Below are 24,817 nucleotides of genomic sequence, written 5' to 3' on the forward strand. Positions count from 1 at the left end.
TCCTTGGTTACGTTCATTTTGAGGTATTTTATTCCTTTTCGAGGCTCTTGAACCTGGATACTTTTCCCGATTTCCTTTTTGGATTATGCATTGTTCGCGTATAGAAACACAACTGATGTTTGTTGATTTTGTATCCTGAAACTTTGCTGAATTCATTTATCAGTTCCAACAATTTTCTCTGTGGGACAGGCATTCAGTAATTTCTTAGGCAAATGTAAGACCTAGTGAGTGGTTTCTCCCAGTGAGTGGTCCTGCTGGAAAGAATGGAAAACACTTACTGAGCATCTGCTGTGTGCTGAGTTCTTTTACATCATCTCTAGCCTCAAGTCAGGTCTAACAGCATTCTTTCTTTTCAGGTAGACACTATCTCTTTGAGGGTGCCAATACCCTACAAAAGAGATGGCTTTCTCAATTTACAAAGGAGATCGCTGAGGTTCACCGGTAAGGCCTGGGAGCAGCAGAGCAGGGAGGCACTGGGTGCTGGGTGTGGGTCTGGACTCTGTGCCTGCAGAGCTTGTGTTCTCTGCCTTAGAGTCCTCGGCATAGACGAAGCCGCACACACACTCACTCGTGCGTTGCTTTTGTTGTTGTTATTGTGTCTTTGTTCTTCCTTTTGATTTCTACAGGACCCTCCAACACATCTTTAAGCACCATCTGGAGTTTTAATCCAAACACATTTTAACAAAAGATCTTTGAAATTATTTTGTCTGTCACTCTCAAAGGACACCCCAATGGATCAATTGATGTTTCATCTGTTTTTAATACTGTCACATAAATAAAAGTTAATGCACTTTAGCATGCCACACAAGCCTGATTCAAAGAAGCATTATTTACAGGCCTTGTTAGAGGCATCTGCAGGGAGCCAGCAGGGAACTAAGCCCACAGGATTCTGTGTTTGGTCCTGTGGCTCGGGGTCCTGACGGGGCCACAGCACGGCAGTGCTGTCAGGCTCCTGAGATGTTCTCTGAAAAGCTGGTACCCAGGACAGGCTGTGACCACGGGGCTCGGAAGGCCACCAGGGCAGGTGCACCCACATGGATGCTCAATTGGAAAGTCTGGTGGAGGAGTGGATCCCTCCTTCAAAACACGTTTGTGGTCGAGCTTCACCGTGCAGGCTGGTGCCCTTGTCCACAGAGGCCCCTGCTCCCGCATCACCCCACAGGACCCAGAGCCTTCAGCACCTGGGCTGAGCCGCCACTCAGGGTCATACCCATGGCTGGAGCTTCTGGCCACAGACACTGGGCGATGCGGCCTCCTAGTCTCCCACCCAGCAGTGCAGGGCAGGGGCTTGGAGGGGCCTGCAGCTCCATCCCCAGCTGCTGGGCCTGCATTGTCCTATCGGCAAACCCACCGAGCTTAAAGCGGCTGCCTACCCCACTCTCAGCACTGCTTGGTTTTGCCCCGGATGACCCCAGGTGACTGTCCCCTTCATGCTCAGAGTTAGGGCACGGTCAGGCCGTGGAGACAGCTCGGGCTAATGCCGAGGGGCCACGCCAGGATGGCTTAGCTCAAGCTGGCACGGCGTGAGCAGGGATGCAGACAGGCACCTTATCTGCATGGGAATGCACTGTCACTGCCAGAACTGTCCATTTGCTGACAAACCCACGCTTTTTCCATTTTAAACAGCGCTGTCAGGATCAGGGGTGGCCTTCAAAATGTATTTCACCGGCATGTGGCCCAGCCCAGGGCTGCAACCTGGTCAGGCTGGGCTGTGGGGCTCACAGGAAAGAGAGAAAACCAGGGGGTGCAGGGCCAGAGTGAGGGAGTGGCTGTGGGACTCAGGTTCTCAGCCTCCAGGGGTCCGTTTCTGAGACAGCTAAATCCTTGGGTGGTGAAGTCTCAGATGCCTGCTTCCATTTTACTTAAGAAGACCTTGATGGGGGAGCCGGGCACAGTGGCTCATGCCTGCAATCCCAGCACTTTGGGAGGCAGAGGTGGGCGGATCACGAGGTCAGGAGTTCGAGACCAGCCTGACCAACATGGTGAAACCCCATCTCTACTAAAAATACAAAAATTAGCCGGGCATGGTGGCGGGTGCCTGTAGTCCCAGCTACTTGGGAGGCTGAGGCAGGAGAATCGGCTTAAACCCAGGAGGTGGAGGTTGCACTGAGCTGAGATCATACCAATGCACTCCAGCTTGGGCAACAGGGCAAGACTCTGTCTCAAAAAAAAAAAAGAACTTGAGGGAAGGTGCAGAGCTCTTGGCCCGGGATTGCGCAATCGACCTGGGTCATGCTGGGCCCGCTCAGTGTTCTCAGGCACAGCAGCTCCCGCCCGTCCCCTGGTCCAAGGCTCCAGAACCTAGGAGCAACCCTGACCTCTGACCTCAGGCATGCGACAGGTTGTCTAGGACTGCGCCCTGGCAACGGGGCTGCAGACAAGCCTGGCAGGGACGGCCTGGAGGCAGCAGCCTCGAATGAGCCGCACTCTCTGCAGCTCAGAAGGAGCGGAGGCCTCTCCCACACCACCCAGCACACCCGGAACACCTGCGCCAGAGGACCCACCTGCCTGACCCACGGTCCGCGCGGGCCGGGTGCTGGAGGGAGCCGCTGTCCTTCACCTTGGCCTCTGCATCTCTTCCACGGGGAGAGGCCATCAGGACAGCAAATCACCAGAGGGAAAGTAGGTCATTTCCCCTTCCCCACCCTGGCTGCGGCCTGGCAGAGAATACGCCCTGAGCGGTCCTGTGGAGGGGCGCCTGCCCCACAGTTCTGCCGGCCGTGCCTGCGGGGCTGCCCCCGAGATCTGGGACGGGCACCTCAGCCTGGGACAGGAAGCCGCCGGCCCACCGCAGGCTCCGCAGAAGCCTTTCCTCGTACTTCCTGTCCTGGACAGGCTGCAGGGAGCAGCCTGAGGGTGTGCGCCTCGCTGAGGTGCTCAACTGTATGCCCTTCACGTCTGAGGATGCCTTCACTCTAGGGTGATAAATTATGCATTCCGCGTTCTGCGTGAATTCACAGAGCTCATTCCCCCATCCCCCCTGCATTTCCTGGATCCCTGGTGACTTGGGGCCTGATCAGTGTTCTGAGAGGCGTGCGGGGCACAGAGCAGTGCTAGGCGCGGGACGTCGGTGCTCTCCTTGCGCCCCCCGGGCACCCCCGACACTAGGCACCTCCTGATCAGCGTGTGGCTCACACAGCCTAGTGTTCGCCCGTGTGGCACCTGCAAAGCAACATCTGGAGGCAACATCATCCGGCAGCATGGACGTCGCGGCGAAAGCACCAAGGGATACACAAGGCCCTGGAAAATTACTTACAGCGGAGGCAAGGAGGAGTCTCCACCCTTGGAAATCGGCGTGGTCCCCGTGCGTGGGTCCTGGGCTGCGTCTCCTCGGAAATCGGCGTGGTCCCCGTGTGTCTGCGGGGCCTGGGCCGCGTCTCCTCGGAAATTGGCGTGTTCCCCGTGTGTCTGTGGGGCCTGGGCTGCTTCCCCACAGGGCCCTCCAGCCTCTCTGGGGGAAGCAGGCCTGGCCAGGTGTGGTCGTAGAACCCGGGGCCCCGAGGTGTCCAGTCCTGATCCCGGAGCCTGCAAATGGCTCAGCTCTCACAGCAAAGGGACCCCACAGGTCAGATCCAGTGAAGGCCCTGAGATGGAGGGATTGCTCTAGATAATTCCAGTGGGCTGCAGGTACTCAGAGGGCCCTCGCAAGCAGAAGAGGGAGTCGGGAGGGAGGATGTGGGGGATGTGCATGGGAAGGACTGAGCCCTGTGGCCGCTCTGCAGGTGGAGGAGGTGGCCTTGAGCCACAGAACACAGCGGCCTCTGGAGGCAGGAAGAGACCCGGGCGGGTGAGGATTCTCCCTGGAGCCCCAGGAAGGAACCAGCCCTGAGGTCACCGTGACCTTCACGCCGTAGGGTCCTTTTGGGACGTTTAAGGTCCAAAACTGTAAAATAAAAAGTAATTTGTGTGGTTTGAGGCCACTAAGTTTGAAGGACTTGTTATAGTGGCGAGAGGAGACTCACTTGGGGAGAGCCCAGGGCTCCCTGAGTCAGGGAGGCAGAGATAATCCTGCCTCTCCCACAGTGGGGACCTTGGGGGCTGCAGGCCGGGACTCTCAGGGTAAAGTCTCCCCTGCCACCCATGAACCCGGGGATCTTGGGAGGCCCCGTGGACCCCACAGGTCTATCATAACAGTAAGAGCTGACATCCCCGAGAGGCACAGGCCAAAGGCCTTGCTGGGTCACCCCACGGGCGTTCAGCGCGGCCCTCGACTGGGCACCGTGATGACTCCCATTTTGTGGATGAAACCAAGGCTGGAGGATGTGGTTTGGGGCTATGTCCCTGCCCAAATCTCCTGTGGAATTGTAATCCCCAATGTTGCAGGCGGGGCCTGGCAGGTGACTGGGTTTTGGGGCAGTTTCTAATTTGCTAGTGGTTTAGCACCTCCCCCCTAGAGCTATCTCCTGAGAGATCTCTCACCAGATCTGGTTGTTTAAAGTGTGGCACAGCCCCCACCCCCTTCTGCTGGCTCCAGTCATGTGAAGGGCTGAGCAGATGCAGGCACCATGCTTTTTGACAGAACTGTGAGCCAATCAAACTTCTTCTCTTTGGAAATCACCCAGCCTCAGGGATTTCTTTACAGCAGGGCAAGAGTGGACTGATACACCAAGAAAGGCTAAACTGACTCTCCAACACTTACATCATGAATAGGAAAACAGAGACAGAGCCCAAGGAGGCAGACGGCAGACCCCAGGCATTCACAGTAGAGCCTCCTGTCTCCTTGGGGAGGGCTGGCCCAGGGCTTACTTCAGACAGAGTGCAAGGTGGAACGGGTGGGGTGGTGCCTCAGAAACCTGCAGAAACTGGAACACTGGATTAGTCTGGGTTCTCCAGAGAAACAGAATGGAGTGGGCATATACATAGACAATAAGGAGCTGGTTCACTGAGTCGTGGGGGCAAAGTCCAAGATATGCCAGGGGGGCAACCCAGAGAGCTGCCGGCATCAGTTCCCATCCCAGTTCCGTCTCTCAACCCTTTTGTTGTATTCAGGTCATCAACTGCTCGGACAAGGCCCACCACACCTTACTCATGCTCAGGTTCAAACATCAGTCTCCCCCGGCAACACCCTCACAGACACACCGAGGCCCACTCCTTTCTCATGCTCAGGTTCAAACATCAGTCTCCCCCAGCAACACCCTCACAGACACACCGGAATAATGCTTGACCAGGTATCTGGGCACCTCATGGGCCGGTCAAGTTGACACAAAAATTTCACCCCCCTAAACACCACAGCAAGGAGTGTGGGCTTTCCCTGGATCCCTCTTTCCTCACACTTGGAGAATCAGCTCATTGAGCTCCATAGAAAACTCTGTTGGGACTTCGATTTGAATTGGACTGAGTCTATAGATTCAAACTGGCTAAAACTGTCATTTCCTATCCATGAACATGATTTATCTCTCCATTAATTTACACCCTTTGTACACCATACAGGTGAGTATCTTTTACTCCTTGGAATAGGAAAGCTTATCTTAAAGAAAGCCAAATATAAAATGGTTGTAATTTGACCATATTTAAATTATAAACGTTTCCTCCTCAAAAAACATCTTAAACCTTTCAGACTGGGAGATTTTGCAATACACGCAACTAAAAATGATAAATACCAAAGATCTTTTTTACAAACCTCTTCTGCAATGCATTCCTTTCTTCTTGCTGCTGCAATAAATTTCCATGAACTTAGTGGCTTTGAAGAACACAAATTTATTTCCTGACAGTTCTCAAGGTCAGAAATCCCGCCCAAGTCTTTGTGAGCTGAAATGCAGATGTGGGCAGGGCTGGCTCTGACCGGAGGCTCCTGGGAGAAAACCTGTCTGTGCTGTTTCCAGCTCCACCCCAGCCTCTGTCTGGTCTGTGCCTGGCCTTCTGGCCAACCTGACCCTCCACCTCCCTCTTTTCCTTTTTATGGATGCCCGTGAGGACGTCAGGTCCCCTGGATCATGTAGCATCACCTCCCTGCTCAGTGTCCTCGATTTGGTCGCATTTGCACGGCCCCTCCTGCCACACAGGCGACGCATTTTAGGTTCTGAGGATGGGCGTGGGCACCATGTGGGCCGCTGTCCTGCCGACTGCACACCCATGAGGACCCTGGATGGCCCTGCAGGGTGATTGCAGAGGACATGAAAGGTGTTTCACAAATGAACTGGGCACCCACATGCACTGCTAGCCTGAGGCCCCATCTGACACCCATGGGACCTGAAGGAACAGAAAGTCCTGACGTCCCAGTGTCAGGAGGGATGTGGGGCCATGTGCCTCCAAACACTGAGGTCCACGGTGGACTGGGCAGCCGCACTGGAAAGGACTTGGCACTCCTGCCTGGAGCGGGGCCACCCCTCACCCCTAACCCCGTGACCTCACCCAAAACCCCAGGGAGAGTGGGCAGGGCTACGTGGGCCTGTGGGGGAGGCTCTGAGTGGAGACGGCCGCGCAGACTCAGGCACATTCCCATGGCAGGGCCAATGCCCGGGTGGACCAGGAGTCATAGATGGGCGGACTTCAGGGACTCAGCCTCCATCCAGAGCAGCAAGTCCCAGGAGATTATGGGCAACTGCCATTTCACACAATGGCAAACGGCTATAAGGAGGGTTAAATACAATGTGAGAGCTACAGCCACATAAAAGGGAAAGTGAGGAAATAAAAGAGGCCAACATCTCAGCTGCAGCTCCTGAGCTCGCCCAGTGCTTCCCGTGCTCTTGGTGCGCCTCCCCCTGTGTGGGCTGAGAGCATCAAATGTGCAGTTGTGTGATGAAAACTCTCATGAATGTGCCGCTGTGACCCAGTGGTGCCCTCTCAGTCGATGTGAGCAGAAAGCACACTGGTCCACAGACCTCTCTGGCGTTAACAAGAGGTCACTGCCACAGTCCACACGAACGGGAAGCTCCGAGGGGTAACCAGCGTGCGAGACGGGAGCCCGTCACGTGAAGGGGCCTCCTCATTTATTTCCTGTAAAGCACCCTCAGAACCCGACAATGCAAATCGTCTTCCTGACAGGCCACACATGACATGCAGACACGTGTTTATATTTTAAGGTAAGAAATGACCATTTTTACTTTATTTATTCTAATAAGAGTTTCAGTTTTCCCTTTAAATCATGCAGATAGCAAACTATTCAGAGCAGAGGGTGATAGGGGATTTCCACTCCATCCAATCGTCCGTTTACTTAGATCTGCTTGACTGGAGTCTCATACTTGCAAGTGTGTTATGTGTATGAGTGTGCATGTGAGTTTTATTGTGTGTGCCTGTGTGTACGTGTATGCATGTGTGTTGTGTATGCCTGTGTGTAATGTATATGAATATGTGTGTGTGTGCTTGTGTGTGTTGTGTGTATGTGTGTAATGTATATGTGTGCATGTGTGTACTTGTGTGTTGTATGTGTGTGTACATGGGTTTTGTTGTGTGTTTATACGTTTTTGTAAGTATACTGTGTTGTGTGTGTGCACACACACAGTATACCTGTGTGTACTATATATGCATACGTGTGTGATTTTGAGTGTGTGTTGTATGTAGGTATGCGTATGTGCGTTTTATTATGTGTGCCTGTGTGTACTGTATAGGCATATGTGTGTATGTGCAGCTTGTGAGTGTGTATTATTGGAGCACATGCATTTGTGTGAACATACAGGGGTGCATTTGTGGACCGTGGGGACCACTGTGTGCAGACCATTTCTGGGTGCTGAGGCAGAGCAGCAGAGGTTGGGGCCTGAGGCTGGACACTCACAGAGGGGCCAAAGGGCTGGCTGGCCTGAGCAGGTGCCAGGGTCCTGGTTTGGGGCTGGCCTGTTGGAGGCTAGAACTCGGCAGTAGCATCAGAGGAAAGGACGGGGAGACATCTGCTGTTTGTGTGGCACTTCGAGTGGTGAGACAGAGCGCAGCGTGCTGGCCCTCGGCGCTATGAGAAAGGAACCACTGCGCATCTGCAGGTCCTGTGGAGGCTGCAGAGGTCCACGGGGCAGGTCTTCCTCTCAATTAATGTGTAATTTAACTGTGCCACAGACACACACAAGGGTGGCCACAGGTCTGTGGGGAGCAGAGAAAGGATGGGCTGCAGCACCAGCTGAGGACACGGCCAGGCCAGGAGGGCCGAGCACAGTCCGTCGGATTCAGGAACCTCTGGGTTAGCATCTCCAGACCAGCCTGGTGCTGGCTCTTTTGCTGACATGCACATCCCAGCCCCACAGGGCTCATCCTGCCCAGCCAGACGGTGGCCCGATGTGAACCCAAGAGTGTCGATGTGAACCCAAGAGTGTCGATGTGAACCCAAGAGTGTGATACTGCCCGGCTGAGGGGGCCCTGGGAGCAGGGAGGCCACTGGGCTTGGGGGAGGCTGAGCCTTGGGGAGCAGGATGGAGGCTGGCATTGGTTCAATCCGCAGGTGGGGAAGCCCTGCCACCGGTCTGGTGCAAACCGGGGACCAGGGAGGCTGAGGGCACGAAGGAGGTGCCAAGTAAATGCTGGAATGAATGAGGGAAGCTGTGCCAGCCATCAGTGCCAGTCAAACACTTGTTTTTCAGTGTAAATGTTCGCAGAGTTATGACGATGTGGCCTTGGAAGATCACGTCCCTTCAGACCCACCCTGTCGCTGGACATCATGGCCACTGTCCCCTCGGACCCACCCTGTCACTGGACATCATGGCCACTGTCCCCTTGGATCCACCCTGTCGCTGGACATCGCGGCCACTGTCCCCTCGGATCCACCCTGTTGCTGGACATCACAGCCACTGTCCCCTCGGGCCCATCCTGTCGCTGGGCACCCTGTCACTGGACACTGCGGCTACTGTCCCCTTGGGCCCATCCTGTCGCTGGACACTCTGTCGCTGGACACCCAGTCACTGGACACCGTGGCCACTGTCCCAGAGCTCGCTGTGCTCAGGCTGCCCCTCAGCAGCTTCTCTGAGCCTTTGTCCACGGGTCCCTGAGCCTTCCTTTCCCTCCAAGGCCCTGGGTGACCGGCTCTTCTCTCTGGCCAGCCCTGTGTTGACGTCTGTCTGTTGACCTCACCTCACAGAGGTGGCTCTCACGCCTGTTCCCCAGGGCATCCCCTGTGCAGAGCCCTGGCTCTGCATCTCCCCAGCCGGGAACCTCGCCCTGGTGGTTAAGGGGCTCCCCAGACCCTCGGCATCACTTATCCTCCCCCGACTGCCCATCCCCCAGGTGTGGGCCTCGGCAGATGTGGGCCTCAGTGATGGGGGTGGGTGGCCCTGGCCCAGGGGGTGTGGCTCAGAGACGGCATCTCTGTCAGACGTGCCCTGTGATGTCCTGTGCGTGTTTCCCTGCGGCTGGCGCCTTGGGTACATATCATGGGAAGCCGGTTCCTTCTTCATCTCTTGCTGACTGCGGTCACAGTCTTTGCTGGAAAACCTCTCCAGATTCTGTGGCAGGTGCAGGCCGAGAGGGTGGCAGGAGGGACAGGGCCTCGGGATGGGCAGGGGCCCTGGCTCCCTGCAGCTGAAGGAGCCCCCAGAGAGCAGCACTGGGCGGTGGCCCTGGGCCTCACCAAGGCTGGGTGTCCTTGGACATAGGCAGGTGCCTGAGCATTGTGTGGCCGCCATGGTGCAGGGGCTGTGGCAGCCTCAGGATCTGGACTTGCCACCCGTGGACGCCACCACTGCGAGGCTGAGAGGGAGCTGAAACGTTCACTCTCTTTTTTCCAGAGTGATCAGATCTGAAGTTTGAAATTCTTTCCTGCAGGTGTGGCCCTGACAGAGGCAGGTGGCGTCAGTCTGTTCTGCCTGAGACAGAGGTGGCCATTCCTGCCGGGGGCCCCGCCGCACACCTGTAGTGTCTGCCTCTTAAGGGGCACATGTCCTGTCTGAAAAGCTCGACAATGATGACCACCTGGCTCGCCCCTCCTCAGAATCTGTTGTTGTGGACTTGGGTCTTTGGTTTCCACCAAATGGCTGTGATGGTGCTGCTGGCCACGGCGTTATAGGCCATGTGTGTCCTGCCGTGTCCCAGCACATGCAGATTTGTGCTGTCCCGTAGGCCACGCTGTTTGAGGCTGAACTGAGAGCTTAGAGGCCCCCCACCCACCCTCCCTGCCTCCGTCTTCTGCTCACACCCTGACCCCAGCCTCCATCAACAACGCCGAAGTTTCTACGTGGAAAACACAGCCAGGGGCTGAGTGCTTCTCCCCACACATCACTGCCGTCTGCCCGGGGTCTCTCACCAGGCTACTGCAAGCCCCACTGCCCTGTGCACTGGCCGGCACTGCTTCCAGCACAATCAGATTTGTGGGTCTGCAGCACCAAGCTGTCCATGGCATCTCCTCTCACTCAGAGTGGAAGCACGCAGGGAAACGTGCGCGTGGGAAGGAAGAGACATGCTTGGCTGGTGGTGGGAGCCACGGTTTGAGTCAGGGTCAGGACTGCTCAGGAACAGCCAGGCACAGGTCTGGGTTTGGGGAGAGGCAGAGGCTGTGGTCTCTCTGATGCGTGGCTGGGTTGCACAGTGGAGGCTGCATGGGGACCCCTGGGTGAAGAAGGACGGAAAGGCTGCCGTCTGCATCACATCCATTCGCTGCCATTGTGTCCTGGAGGGATTGTGGAGCTGTTCCTGAGCTGCTGTTCAGTCCCTTGTGTGTCAGGGATTTGCTGACGCCCACTCAGGCCAGGACCATGTCAGGTGCACATGCACAGCCTGACAGGATGGACCGGCTGGCATGGCTGGGATGGAGCCCCTGCCCCAGGCTGAGAAGCAAGTGGAAGCCTCCAGCAGAGCTGGCGCCAAGCCCTAACCCTGGCCTCTCCACAGGTCCCGCACAGGCACAGCCAGCCAGCCAGGCACAAGCCTCGTTCTCTGAAAAAGCTCAAAGCGTATAGCCTCTTTAAATCTGAAATAACATAGACATAAGGGTGCTTATCTCTACTTGATTCAAATGGAGTAAGAGTCAGGAAATGTCCTCTCAGAAATGTGCAGCTCCTATGCCTGCCATTTAGCGGTGACCCCGGGGCCGAGAGCCTTGAATCCCGTCCTGCTGGGGAGGCCCCGCCCTAAGCTGCATGTCAGGACGGGTCAGCAGCTGTCCCAGGCCCTGCGACGAGGGACGGCAGATCCTGAGTCCTGGTCCATGTACCAGAGCCGTCTCGGCCGGGCCACACGCCTCTCTAAGGAGAAAGCCTCCCAGAGAGGCGGCGAGGGTCTCCCACCGCCCAGGGGCCTACAGCACACAGGACACGTAGGAGCAGACAGGCGGCTCAGTGACTCCATTCAGGGCTTAGGGGAGTGAGGCCGTGGCCACCTGCCGGGCCAAGCTGCCTTCTCCCTCAGCCTGAGAGAGCCCTGGGCAGACACTGCTCCCAGCCTCAGGGGACCCAGCAAGACAGCACCCGAAAGTCACCCCGAAAGGCAGGGAAACAGGTGCCATTTTAGGTGAGGCGGCCGAGGCTCAGAGAGGGTGCAGGAACTGCCTGAGGCCAACCAGCAACAGCAGCTGGTCCCCAGGGCTGGGACCCCGCCCCCGCCGCCCTGCCCACTGTCTGCCTGTGGCCTGCAGGAGGGAGGGGCTTCCCTCGTTCCCACGGGTGGGGGCAGTGGCCGCCCCACACTCTTTCTAGGGGCTGTAAAGGCGTTAAGCCTTTTCCTCTAGAGACAAACCTTCGCGGAGTGTCCGCTAAAAGCTCAGACGTACGGGGCCACTCGGCCACGGCCCGAGGAACCCAGGGGCCCTGGTCACCCTGCAGCTGCTCAGGTCTGGACTAGGAGGGCACCGCGGGGCACTTCCCAAAACCTGGGGATGGCTCTTCCTAAGAATGAAAATGAAAATATCACACAAGGACCTGAAGTCCCAAACTTCAGCCCAGTATATTCAAATCAAAGATCTGACCAGGTGGGCCAAACACAGAGCTCATCTTGGGAGATGGGTCTGAATTCATCACCATGGTCCTCCCAGACAAGGGACAAAAGGAGGCAGAAGGAGCTGAGGCCAACACAGAGCGGTCCTGAAAGACGAAGCCCTCTGGCTGGCATGGGCCTCCTGCCTTGGCCATCTGGAAAGCCGGGGGAGCCTTCTAAGACTCAGCAAGTGGGTAAACTGAGGCCTGGACTCTCAGACCAGGAGCGTCTTCCCTTGTGGTCTCCCCTGGAGTGACCTTGCAGTGTCCTCTTGCGATCTCCTCTACAGTGACCTTGGGGTCTCCCCTGGAGTGACCTTGCAGCCCTTCCTCAGGTGCCCTTGTGGTTTTTCCTTGTGGTCTTCCATCATTACACGTGCTCTGCGTGACGGGCCATTCGTGTGCCTGCATTCAGCTTCCACCAGGGCTGTCTGCAAGTCTGATTCTATGGCGTCTGCCTCTAACCCTGGGTCAGCATTGTTCTGCTTGCTGTGGTCCCATCAGCTCAGGCACTGTCTCCAGAGAGTGGCCTCCAGGGCACTGAGTTTGGAACATCCCAGGAGTTCCCCCACCCCGTCCTATTAACTGGGCCCTCAGGAGAGATTTTCAAAGATCCTGAATGACAGGATTCTTACTGCTAGGGGCCAGTCAGCTGGACTCCGCTCCCCTGAGCCCTCCATAGCAAACCACAGCTCCGGTGTCCTTCCCGGAGGAGACCCATGGCGGCAACGGCTCAACGTGCCTATCCCGGCTGACCTGACCTGACTCTGTCCTGAGTAGCATGGGCCACGCCGGCCACTGGAAAGCACTTTATGTTCCAACAGGTGACCACGTCCAGAACCCAGCCAAAGCCAAAGCCATTTCTTGCTGAGTTCCCACCTCGGGGCCACAGAGCACAGCTGTGGAGGCCATTCCTGCCTTGCTGAGGGCACCTGAGGCCCTTCCAGCAGGGCCACAGGCTGCAGGGTTCCTGAGGCTTTGGGGGGATGCAGGTCAGTAGCTGCGTCCCCCAGTTCTGCCAATGTGAGTGGGGACCTGAAGTCCATGGGGAGGGAGCCTCAAGGTCTCATCTCTGGGACCACAGGGCAGGGGTCTCTCCTGGCCTCTCCGCCTGTGGCTGTGAGTGACCCTGGCATGGCTGAGCACGTCCCCCAAGCCCAGAGTTCCCTGAGCACGAGGGCCCTGCCTGGAACCCCACCCACCTCACCTCGCCTCGCTTGGCCCCCACGGGCTGCTTCCACCTCGACGTGTCACGACGTGCCCCACACACTGTCTCTGGGGCCCAGACATCGTGACCTCAACAGCCTCAGCTGCTGCCACCCTGGAACCCAGCCGGGGCCTGGTGCAGGCACAGGCCTCACGTACATGGGACTTCCTGAATTTCCACACGGTCTTGCAGGCCCACTAGAGACAAGGGACTTGGAGGAATCCCTGCAGGTCCAAGGGACAGAACTGGGGAGATCCTTTCCCATTGGCTGATTTCACAGGGACTGGAGCCGAGCCTGGAGTGAGGAGACCCATCCTCCACCCTGACGCTCCCTCAGGGCTCCAGAGCCCTGCAAAGGCCTGGAAGGCTCCAGGGGTTCCTGGCTGCTCCGAAAACGCTTTTCCAGGTTTGCATGTCTCAGTCCTCCCCAAAACGAAAGCATGACCTGGCTGTGAGAAGGGCCCGGAACTCCAAACGCATTCTCAGCGTGGCTGGGGCTGCTTGGGAGACGTGGGGTCCTCTCCACCTCACAGCTCAGGGTCCCTGTATAGGGAGAGCAAGGGTTTCTGGGGAAATGTGGGTGACACAGAAACCCCATGTGCCACACACAGGATCACAGAGACAGCAAGGCTCAAGGGGACTCTGGAGGAAGGCCTTTGCGAGGGGCTTTCTGAAGGCTGTCCTCGGACTGCGTCCCCCAGCAGCCCCGAACCTCTGTCCCGCCCACTGGCTTCTGCAGGGCTGGCCCTCCCCACTGCACCGGTGCAGCTGCGGCCTGTCACCCAAGTTCCTCCTAGGCTCGGAGGCCACTGGTCGGGCTCCATCTGGTGGAGGCGCTCCCCTGGGCCGGTCAGGCTGGCCATCTGCACCAGGGCCTGTGTGTGATGACTGTGTGGTGGGGAGGGCTCCCTTTCCAAGGGAGAGGACAGCAGAACCCTGAGCACACGTGGCTGCGACCTCGCGGATCACGGATTCACCTCCCGCCACAGCTGATGGCTGTAGCAGAGACAGACACGACTCATCAGCTGTGGCCTCCATCCAGGCACAGCTCATGCTCAGAGACCAGAGAGTCTCCCAGTCTCCAGGGGCAGAGCAGGGTCCTGAGTCCCCATATTCCAAGTGGGAACACAGTGAGTGTGCGTGTGTGTGTGTGTGTGTGATGGGGTAGCTTCTCTGTGTGTGTGATGGGCTGTCCGTGTACGGTGGGACTGTGTGTGGCGAGACTGTCTGTGTGTGGTGGAACTGTCTGTGTGGTGGGACTGTCTGTGTGTGTGTCTGTCTATCTGTGTGTGCATCTGTCTATCTGTGTGTGTGTCTATCTGTGTGTGTAATGGACTGTCTGTGTACAGTGGGACTGTCTGTGTATGGTGGGACTATCTGTGTATGGTGGGACTGGTCAGACTGTGTGGTCAGACTGTGCGTGTGTCTGTCTATCTGTGTGTGTCTGTCTATCTGTGTGTGTCTGTCTATCTGTGTGTGTGATGGACTGTCTGTGTATGGTCGGACTGTCTGTGTACAGTGGGACTGTCTGTGTATGGTAGGACTGTCTGTGTGGTCAGACTGTCTGTGTGTGTGTCTGTCTATGTGTGTGTGTCTGTCTATCTGTGTGTGTGATGGACTGTCTGTGTACGGTGGGACTGTCTGTGTACGGTGGGACTGTCTGTGTGTGTGTCTATCTATGTGTGTGTCTGTCTATCTGTGTGAGTGATGGGCTGTCTGTCTATCTGTGTGAGTGATGGGCTGTCTGTCTATCTGTGTGTGTGATGGGCTGTCTGTGTGTGATGGGTTGTCTGTATGTGGTGGGGCTGTGTCTGTGTGTCTTGGGCTTCCTGCACGTGTGGGAAGATTGTCTGTGCCACTGCCTCTGGCCCTGGGGCACTCGCTGCCCCTAGAATTCTGTGTGCCCTCATGTGCTACTCTGTGCACTGTCCACTCTGAGTGAATTTGGGGTAACTGAGGCTTTAAAGAGCAGCTGGGACTGTGTCGGAGGGAGGCCACTCTCACAGCCATCTGAGAAAGGTGAGTTGCCAACCCTTGGTCATCACCATCACACACAGCACATTCTAGACACACAGAAAACCCTGTGTGTGCCCGGGATGAGGGGAGAACGTCCCAATGTTTCTCTCCCTCTCTGTCTCTCCCCCCTCCCTCCTTTCCTTCCCATGTCCTTCCCTGTGTCTCACAGGAATCTCGCCAGGAGCCTCCATCTGCCCTGCCCATCACTAGTGGGGGCTCTGCCTTGGGCCTGAGCATGGACCCCATGGAGGTGGGAGGCACCACAGCCCCCGCAGACACCTGTGTGTGGGGTGTCAATGGCTGCACCCCTGAGTACATGAGGTTATTCCTATGTGGGAGTTTGGCCCCAACGTGGCCAAACTTTTCCAAGAGAAGCAAGAAATCCAGGTTTGATCTGAAATGAACCCGTGTTTCAGTGCTGGCCAGTGACTCAAATGAGAACGTCTACAGCTCAGGCTAAAGCACCCCAGTGCTAGATTCCCAGGTGAGTATCTCTTCTAAGCCAGCAGGCTCTCCATGAGGAAACTCACACCTTCTTCTCATCGGACACAAGGATGGAACAGGCTTGCACATCCACCTTCAAGGGCAATATTAGAGAAGTTCACCTGTTCTGAAGCAGAGCCTGAGAAACAGGCTGGAGGCCAGCAGGGCCCGTGCCCAGAAGGAATGCAAGGCAAACCTGAGCCCTCTCCAGGTTCAGTAACATGGGACCTGCAGGAAGCCTCCGCAGTGAGGACCCCCTCCAGGCTCAGTGAACAGGACCCTGAGCCCCTCCAGCCTCAGTGAACAGTGAGGATGCTGAGCCACTCCAGCCTCAGTGAGCAGTGAGGACGCTGAGCCCCCTCCAGCCTCAGTGAGCAGTGAGGACGCTGAGCCCCTCCAGCCTCAGTGAGCAGTGAGGACGCTGAGCCCCTCCAGGCTCAGTGAGCAGTGAGGACCCTGAGCCCTCTCCAGGTTCAGTAACATGGGACCTGCAGGAAGCCTCCGCAGTGAGGACGCTGAGCCCCTCCAGGCTCAGTGAGCAGTGAGGACGCTGAGCCCCTCCAGGCTCAGTGAGCAGTGAGGACGCTGAGCCTCTCCAGCCTCAGTGAACAGTGAGGACGCTGAGCCCCTCCAGGCTCAGTGAGCAGTGAGGACGCTGAGCCCCTCCAGCCTCAGTGAGCAGTGAGGACGCTGAGCCCCCTCCAGGCTCAGTGAGCACGCTGAGCCCCCTCCAGGCTCAGTGAGCAGTGAGGACCCTGAGCCCCTCCAGCCTCAGTGACATGGGTCCTGCGGGAAGCCCCCGTGGCTGCTGGCTGAGGGTCCTGTGGGGACTGTCCTGCTGCCCACCGCAGCGGGGCAAGTGCGTTTGTGGGAGCTGCTTGCTTTGGGTGTGTGGGGGCTGCCTCACTTCTGCTTCCCAATCTCCTCAAATGTTAAACGTCTTGTGTGGCTCCCACTGCTCAGAACAAGGCAGGGAAGAGCATTTGGGGAAATCCAGTTCCGAGTGAGCAAAGCTGATGCAGCTCCAAACACCACAAATGGAAACCGCAGAGTACCGAGCTTGCACAATATGAAGCTGTCAGTGGGCAAGAGGCTTTTAGAGCTGATTCCTGGGAACTGAATTGTTCAGTTAGAATGAGTGCATTTCCACGTGAATCAATGTGGCTGTGTTTCCTTCTGAAAGACGTTACCAGCTTCTGCTTCACCATCAGAGTGCCAGCACCCCGTCCACCCTGCTCCCTTCCGCCAGTCTCATGGGTGAGATGCATTCTACTGCCTTTCTAACTGGGCGTTTCCCAGGACAAGTGAGGCTGGCCATTTGAGTTGTTGTATTCGTATTTCCCCTGAGTCCCAAGTCTCCTCGTCTTTCCATTTTGTGGGCTTCCATGCCGTGTGGGCGGCTATCTTGGGTTGTATGCTGTGAATATCTTCTTCCAGGCTCCCCTTCCCTTTTCTTTATGGCAGATCTTGTCATAGAAAAGTTTTGTTATTTGGGGGCTTCAGAGTTTCTTGCATTGCTAAGGAAGTTTGTCCACCTCCCAGTTACAAACATATTCTCCTACTTTTTTCTATTGCATTTCAGAACTTTTAAATAGGAAGCATAGTATAGTGAACCCATCTGGTTCCAGCAAGCACCAATCCAGGAAAGGGGCTCAGAATGTATGTAGAATATCGCCTGCCGGACTAAAGACACAGCCTTTCTGAGGACACCCGGAAAGTAAGGCTCAGCGAAGAGAAAGTCCCCAGCTCTCCCGTTACACTAGGTAAGTCCCACACCTCACATTAGTTTTTCCATAGATAACCATTAGTTTTTCCATAGATAACCCCCTACATGTCTAAAAAGATACGCTCTGTTTAGCAAACCATAGCCACAATCCCATTGACATGTTTAAAAAGTTATCAATCATTTCATCCAATCAATCAAACCGTCAAATTCACAGTGAGGTTTCACAGGCCATTGTTACTTGTGAGCACCCACCATTAACTGCAGCGTGTTGGAATCACAGTCCGTGTGCGTCTGGACCCCGCGGTGGGATGCTGGGGTTCTTCCGTCTCCCCCTTTCCGTGTGATTTACCTGCCGAGGAAACAGCCGTCTGTCCTGCAGAACCTCCCACCCCGGGGACTGTGCTGGCTGGGTCTGGGCATCATTCCGTCCAGCACTCTGCGGCCGGTGCTTCCTGTAGCTGGTAGCTGCCTCTGGACGCTGTGTCAGATCCAGGTTTGATCATTCACCCTGGCTTGCGGGTCTACCTTTTTGTGGGGTATAATCTGCCACTGATGACATTGCTTTGATTCATTGATTAGGAGCTGCAAAAGGGCAGTATTCTCATGCCATCGTTCCCCGCTTAGCAGCTGGAAGGCATCTAAAGAGATGCTTTCCCTCATTTGTACCTTATTACTGGTACAGTTCATCTAAAACAGACCAGATTATTGTTAGATCCTGTTTCTTTATTTACCTGTTTTTTAAAAAAGTTTGATTCACTGTCATCCTGCAAGAATAACCATATATATGTGTGTGTATGTGATTTGAAGATTTCTTTTATAGGATAAATTACTTACAGAAGTCCCTTCTAACACATTTATGCTTTACAATCACCTATTTGCATTAATTATATTTATTAATGGTGCTTTGTCAATATTGACTTGTTCAGATTATCACATAGCAGTGATCAAAAGGTATCAATTATAATTTTAGTATATTGTGAACCCACCAATCTCAACATTTCTGCATGTTTAATCCTGGTAGCTACCGTCCTTGCTGGTGTTTAAATTATCCCAGGAGCCTGCCATGGCGTCTGTAAAGGTGACACTTATCCTCTGCCTGGATCCCAGGAGTCTTTGTGCACCTGCGTGCCCTCCAGCTGAGAACGCATCTAGGCTCTGCTTGTACCCAGAGATCGCCGCCTCCCCAAGGGGCTTCTTTACTAGGTTGACAGTTTGGCAGTTTGTGCGTTTGGCAGTTTAAGATGACTAAACTCTAGTTCCATGTGTAGTGTGAGCCAGAGTCTATGCAGTCACGTCTTGGAGCCCAGCGTGGTGCTGAGCGTTCCCACGGAGGCCCTGACTCGGAGGCTGATGGTGTGACACCAGTGACCTCAGAACCCTGGCAGGGCAGCCCCGGGCCCACAGGAAACAGCGGAGGAGCCAACACGCGGGACATTCCCATCCAGAGCCACTTGCTCCCACAGCCCACGCTGCAGCACAGAGCTGCCGTCCAAGCCCAGCTGCCTTCCGCATGCTGCACACATGAAGACACGGGGAAGCACGTGCATCATTTGCGATCTGGAAAGTATGTCAGTCACTTCCTTGTGAGTAAGAGGCAGCCAGGAGGCCTTGTTTTGACATGTTTAGATCTGATGAACAACGAGAATAGTGGAAGGCTCAGGGCAGGCTGCCCAGCTGTGTGTTCTGCAATCCCGACTCGCAGGGGCCACTTTCTGGGCCAACGGGCCACACGCCACACAACCACCCTCCCTTCATTCCCACGGGGATCCCAGGGGCTAAGAGTGGGAGTGGCGGTCCCACTGCCACCCACCTGCTCAGAGATGCTCTGGGGTCGCCGCCCACGGGGAGCTCAGGGGCACAGAGTGGGAGTGGCGGGTCCCGCTGCCACACACCTGCTCAGAGGTGCTCGGGGCCGCCTGACCTGTGAGGTTTCATAGGGTTTTCTTTCACATGGTTTTTCCTAAAGACCCACCTGCCAAGGCGATCTAGCAGTAGTTCGATGGAAATACTATTTCACAAAGAAGTTTACTTATTCTTCCTAAATTTAAGTTTCCATTAATTAACCGAAACTTGATACCTCTCAAAAAAGTACTTTTAATAAGTAGGAGTGGATTAATCCTTTAATAGTAAGAGTAAGGCAAGGGAGTTCCTGGAGGGAAAACTACTTTGTGTATTCAACTATAATTACTCTATGCCAGGTTTTTCCTCCGCCATCTCAGCTCTAATGAACGTGAAGAACAGGGTTATGTCAGACACACAGTTATTTATCGAGTGACTATTCACTGAGTTCCCACTTCTGTTAGGGCGCTCTGGGTGCAGCTGGGCCAGGGCCGGGCACTCGGGACTCTCATGGACTCTGCTGTGGAGGCCGGATCTCCACGGGGGGCGGGGGATGTGTTACAGGTTCAAAGAAGGTGCCTTCATGCTGCAGGCACCGGGAAGCCCCAAATGCCCCTGCTTATAACACCCAAGTCCCATCCACGACGAGCTCCATTTGGGGTGCCCTGTGGCAGGTATGGCTGGGGCGTAGCTGTGACAGGTAAGGCACTGCTCCCTGTGTTGGCTGCCCCTTCTGATTGGGTCCTGTTCCACATTAAGCTCGCTAAAATGCAGACTCTCATGTTTCACCTCTGCTGAAACCGCCCTGTGGTTTCCCAAGCCAGGAAGTCCAGACACTCAGGTCTCCCAACCCTGGCCGCCTCCTCTGCCAACCTCCATCAGCCGCCTGAACAGAATGACTCCTACAAGGAAAGGTGCGAGTCCACATCTCTAACTCCAGTATTTCATTCACCCCATTCCTTGCACATTGCACATCCTTCTAGTCTTCTTTCTGAAACCCTCTGGCCCTTCTTCTCTCGGCCCCAGGCTCTTCAGAGCACACCGTGGTGTCACCTCCCGCCTGGTGTGTACAGTCTGTCACTCAGTCTGGCTGGAATCACCGGGCACGTGCCTGCCTCCCTGCACCCAGGGAGCCTGAGAGGCCGGGCACACCTTCCAGTTCATCTTTCTTGCTGATCACTGAGCCCTGCAACAAAGCCTGTCACATAGTATGGATTTTTTTTTTTTTGGACACAGAGTCTCGCTCTGTTGCCCAGAGTGCAGTGGCGCGATCTCTGCTCACTGCAAGCTCCACCTCCCAGGTTCACGCCATTCTCCTGCCTCAGCCTCTCGAGTAGCTGGGTCTACAGGGGCCTGCCACCATGCCTGACTAATTTTTTGTATATTTAGAAGAGAAGGGGTTTCACCATGTTAGCCAGGATGGTCTCGATCTCCTGACCTTATGATCTACCTCGGCCTCCCAAAGTGCTGGGATTGAAGGCGTCAGCCACCGTGCCGGACCCATAGTATGAATTTTTAAAACGTTGACTGAATGAAAGAAAGGAGGAGGGAGAGAGGGAGGAGACCTGGGAGGTCCTAGTCACACTCGTGTTAATCAGATGCTTCTTATCTGCATGCTGGAGGACGTGGCAGCCGATTTACCGTAACCACCACCCGAAGGCACCTCGCTCCTGACTCCTGAGCCCTGAGTCCACGGCAGGGATGAGCTGAGATGAAGTCATTGGCCGATTCAGAAGCTGACATGTTCCCTGCCCGGCACCACCACACCCCGAACACCACAGCCGGTGTCTTCCTTTTCTGAAGGAAACATTTGCTCATGCAATCAGCACAGTGAAAGGAAAAGGATAAAGTCCCCTAGGGAAGAAGCATGACCAGGGAGAAGGAGGGAAGAGACCACTGAGACTGCCTCCCGACCCCTGTGCCCACCGGTTCTTCCTCCCATTTCCATAGCACCTGGTTCAGGCATCGCTGTGGGCACTTTCTCACTTGGCACCATAATTCACACTTGCTTATTCACTTCCTCCGCTAGATAAAAATCACGCTGGGGCACGGCTGGCTTCCCGGCACCATGCCCTATTTTTCAGAGCATGGGGTTGTGCAGGGCAAAGTGGATATTCCCCTTGTCAGTGGAGCCAGTGGAGAAGCAGGGAGGCCCCCCTGAGTCGAGGTGCTGCTGTCTTCAGCTGGGGACCTGTCCTCCCTCTGTGGCAGCAGGGCCTCCCGGGGACAGGTTTTGGGTACTGAAGCCGCACTGAGCATGGACTCCTGGAAGGCTCCGGTCTCTGGGCCCTGCAGGAAGGTCTTTCACTGCGGAGCTTCTGATGACATTGGATGGGCTCTGAGATCCCCCTGAAGACCACACGGCCCTCTCGCTGTCGACTGAGCTGTGGAGGGTGCACGGGCACAACTCACTGTTCTCTTTTAGCTTAAAATTATTTACATGCACATCCAGGCTGGAATGAAGGGTGCCAAGCAGGAAGGAAGGGAAATGGCCCAGGGTTGATGGATAGGCTCTGCTAGTCCTAGGAAAAGGTGTTTATGAAAGTGACCCAGAAAAGGATCCCAGCATGAAGATGCTCAAAAATATGTGTTGGGTGCAGAACGTCACTGCAATCTGGAGTGTGCACCCTTCTGTGTGCATGTGTGAACCTGGGGGCAGAGTGTACACCCTCCTGTGTCCATGCGACAACCCAGGGGCAGAGTGTGTACCCTCCTGTGTGCATGTGAGAACCCGGGGTCCATGAGAGGGTATTTGCAGTAAAACCCAACTAGATAAAAGCGGCACGTGAGTGACAGCTGAGTCTACTGTGCTCTCTCTTCCCGTGGGCCTGGAAAGCAGTGCCTCTGCTCACGTACCCCGAAGGCTGGGGGCCGACCAGGCATCCACCCTGCCCTGAAGAGAAGCATGCTGTCTGGGCGGGCCCCGTGGGCACCAAAGGAGGCTGAAGAGTCTCTGAGCACATACCTCAGAAATGTCAGCTCCAGGACGACCACATGTTTAGGGCAATCCCATGGGGACTGAGACCGGCTTCTCCTAAGTGATAGGCACAGGTGCTGGGGAACTGCAGGCCCCAGGTCTGCAGAATGCTCGCAACCTCGACTGAGGGGCAGGCGTGGCCTTGGGTGCTGCCCCTCGGCTCTGGCTCCTTTCTGAGTCACCGGATGCTCCCCAGCTTGTCCTCCTTCCCCCACCCCAGGTCCAGAATCCTCGATGTGGGAGAGGAGTCAGGCAGAGACCTGGGCTCCTTCTGTCCTTCAAGAGCTACAGGGCCCTATCCACCACAGATTTTCCCAATAGCAAGCCTTTGGTTCCAGAGTCGTTTGTTTTTGTGCTTTGACAGCAGCCAAGGTTTCTGCCTGCTGGTGTTGAGCAAAGTTGCCAGATGGATGTCTTCAGATACCACCATGACTGTTCCTCTTGTCATCATCTTCTGTTTCGACTTCCTACTCCCCACCCTGGCACCCAGGGCCATAGCACTACAGGGGATGGTGACTGGTGACATCCCTCACATCCTCAAGAAGACCAAGAGAAGCCCCCTGTGCTGGCAGAGGCTTGCAGGGCAAGAGGTGGATGAAGGGAGTGGGTGGAACAGTGCGTCCTCAGAGACGGCCGAGCAGACCAGCCCAGACACCTGAGACTTGCAGGAATGCCTTGTCCACATGCAAACATGACGCCGTCACATCTGTCCCATCTGCTGTGAGATGATGTACATTCAGTTTTAATCTCACAGTACATTGTTATACACGAATAATGCACATAAAGCATTACCTTTATAGCATAACAAACAAGAAGGTTCAACAGACATTTTCACTAATAGAAAGTAAATCTATAAAAACAGTTGCAAATCATTAGTAGGATGTGATGGCCACAGTCATCCCTCTGTTAAACGCTGTGAAGCAGATAAACCACATCTCAACAGAGACAGATTTTCTCCTTGACCTGACCAATATGGAAAGGTAACTGGGAGGAGGAAGTGTTTCCTCGGCTGTGACTCAATATTTAACCATGGACAGTGAATTCGTTAAAGACAATTTAAGTAGCAGACAAAACCATTTCAAAACAGCCAGGCGCCAGCGTTCCATGCCTTGAAAATAAGAACAAGACATACAGGTGCAATAGAACAAAGAAAAGTTGTCCAGAGAGCGCACAGATGTCGAGGAGAAACGGTGGGAGGTGTTGCACAACCACATAAGAGTCCACTTCACCCACTTGGCTGGCTAAGACCCCTTCAGTGTCCACACAGTGGGCGATCCCACACTCTGGGTAAACAGGTTGTGTAGATGTGGAGCACTCCACATAAACCTCCTGGGGTGAAAACACGGACAACAGTGATAAAAGGACAAGGGAAAATACGCATGCAAAAGAGGAGGGTGTGCACCCCACACAGTGACACTGTGCACACCCTCATGGTAGCACACCCACAACACACAGACACTGTGGACACCCTCATGGTAGCACACGACACACAGTGACACTGTGCGCGTCCTCATGGTAGCACACCCACCACGCACAGTGACGTCACGCACACCCTCATGGTAGCACACCTACCACACAGCGACACTGTGCATGCCCTCATGGTAGTGCACCCACCACAGTGACACCGTGCACACCCTCATGGCAGCACACAGTGACACCACGCACACCCTCATGGTGGCACACACTGGCGCACACTGTGCGCACCCTCATGGTAGCACACCTACCACATGCAGTGGCACTGTGCACATCCTCATGGTAGTGCACCCACCAAACACAGTGACACTGTGCACACCCTCATGGCAGCACACAGCGACACCACGCGCACCATCATGGTAGCACGCCCATCACAAGTGACACTGTGCACACCCTCGTGGTAGCACACCCACTCCACACAGTGGTACTGTGCACACTCACACACCCACATGGGTGCACACCCATTCTATACAGTAACACTTGTTATGTGGTCATATCTACTCCTCACAGTGACATGGGCACAGCCATCCTATACCTTCCTACTGGACGCAGTTACTCTGAACAGTAACATGGTCACACCCACTATACACAGGCACATGGGCACACATTCTTGGCAGTCACACCGGGTGCATCGACTCTCTGGAGTCTCATGGGCACACCCACCCTCCACAGTGACATGGGCACACCCACCCTCCACAGTGACATGGGCACACCCACCCTCCACAGTGACATGGGCACAGCCACCCTCCGCAGTGACATGGGCACACACACCCTCCGCAGTGACATGGGCACACACACCCTCCTCAGTGACATGGGCACACACACCCTCCACAGTGACATGGGCACACCCACCCTCCACAGTGACATGGGCACACACACCCTCCACAGTGACATGGGCACACCCACCCTCCGCAGTGACATGGGCACAGCCACCCTCCGCAGTGACATGGGCACACACACCCTCCTCAGTGACATGGGCACACCCACCCTCCGCAGTGACATGGGCACACACACCCTCCACAGTGACATGGGCACAGCCACCCTCCACAGTGACATAGGTGCAGCCACCCTCCGCAGTGACATGGGCACACACACCCTCCACAGTGACATGGGCACACACACCCTCCTCAGTGACATGGGCACACACACCCTCCGCAGTGACATGGGCACACCCACTCTCCACAATGACATGGGCGCACCCACCCTCCACAGTGACATGGGCACAGCCACTCTCCACAGTGACATGGGCACACCCACCCTCCACAGTGACATGG

At 55.5% G+C, this 24,817-nt stretch overlaps 2 long non-coding RNA genes across 16 annotated transcripts; both read left to right on the forward strand.

The window, feature by feature from the left end:
- The first annotated feature begins 6,660 nt into the window (after positions 1 to 6,660).
- On the forward strand, positions 6,661 to 15,769 carry LOC123573084 (uncharacterized). Of its 3 annotated transcripts, none has more exons than XR_012434367.1 (3): positions 6,661 to 7,022; positions 8,505 to 15,048; positions 15,215 to 15,769. It is a non-coding gene; the product is annotated as an uncharacterized lncRNA (long non-coding RNA). The 3 variants fall into 3 exon arrangements; XR_006697858.2 differs by having other exon boundaries at positions 8,505 to 13,435; positions 13,641 to 15,769; XR_006697859.2 differs by having other exon boundaries at positions 8,505 to 12,157; positions 12,647 to 15,769.
- A 493-nt stretch (positions 15,770 to 16,262) lies between these two features.
- On the forward strand, positions 16,263 to 21,884 carry LOC102146409 (uncharacterized). Of its 13 annotated transcripts, none has more exons than XR_010586143.2 (4): positions 16,263 to 17,747; positions 18,276 to 20,007; positions 20,120 to 20,598; positions 20,716 to 21,884. It is a non-coding gene; the product is annotated as an uncharacterized lncRNA (long non-coding RNA). The 13 variants fall into 13 exon arrangements; XR_010586147.2 differs by having other exon boundaries at positions 18,276 to 18,818; positions 19,853 to 20,007; positions 20,120 to 21,884; XR_010586145.2 differs by having other exon boundaries at positions 18,276 to 18,818; positions 19,914 to 20,007; positions 20,120 to 21,884.
- The last annotated feature ends 2,933 nt before the right edge of the window (positions 21,885 to 24,817 follow it).

Source organism: Macaca fascicularis, chromosome 4, assembly GCF_037993035.2.
Source record: "Macaca fascicularis isolate 582-1 chromosome 4, T2T-MFA8v1.1".
In the NCBI taxonomy this organism is placed as follows: Eukaryota; Metazoa; Chordata; class Mammalia; order Primates; family Cercopithecidae; genus Macaca; species Macaca fascicularis.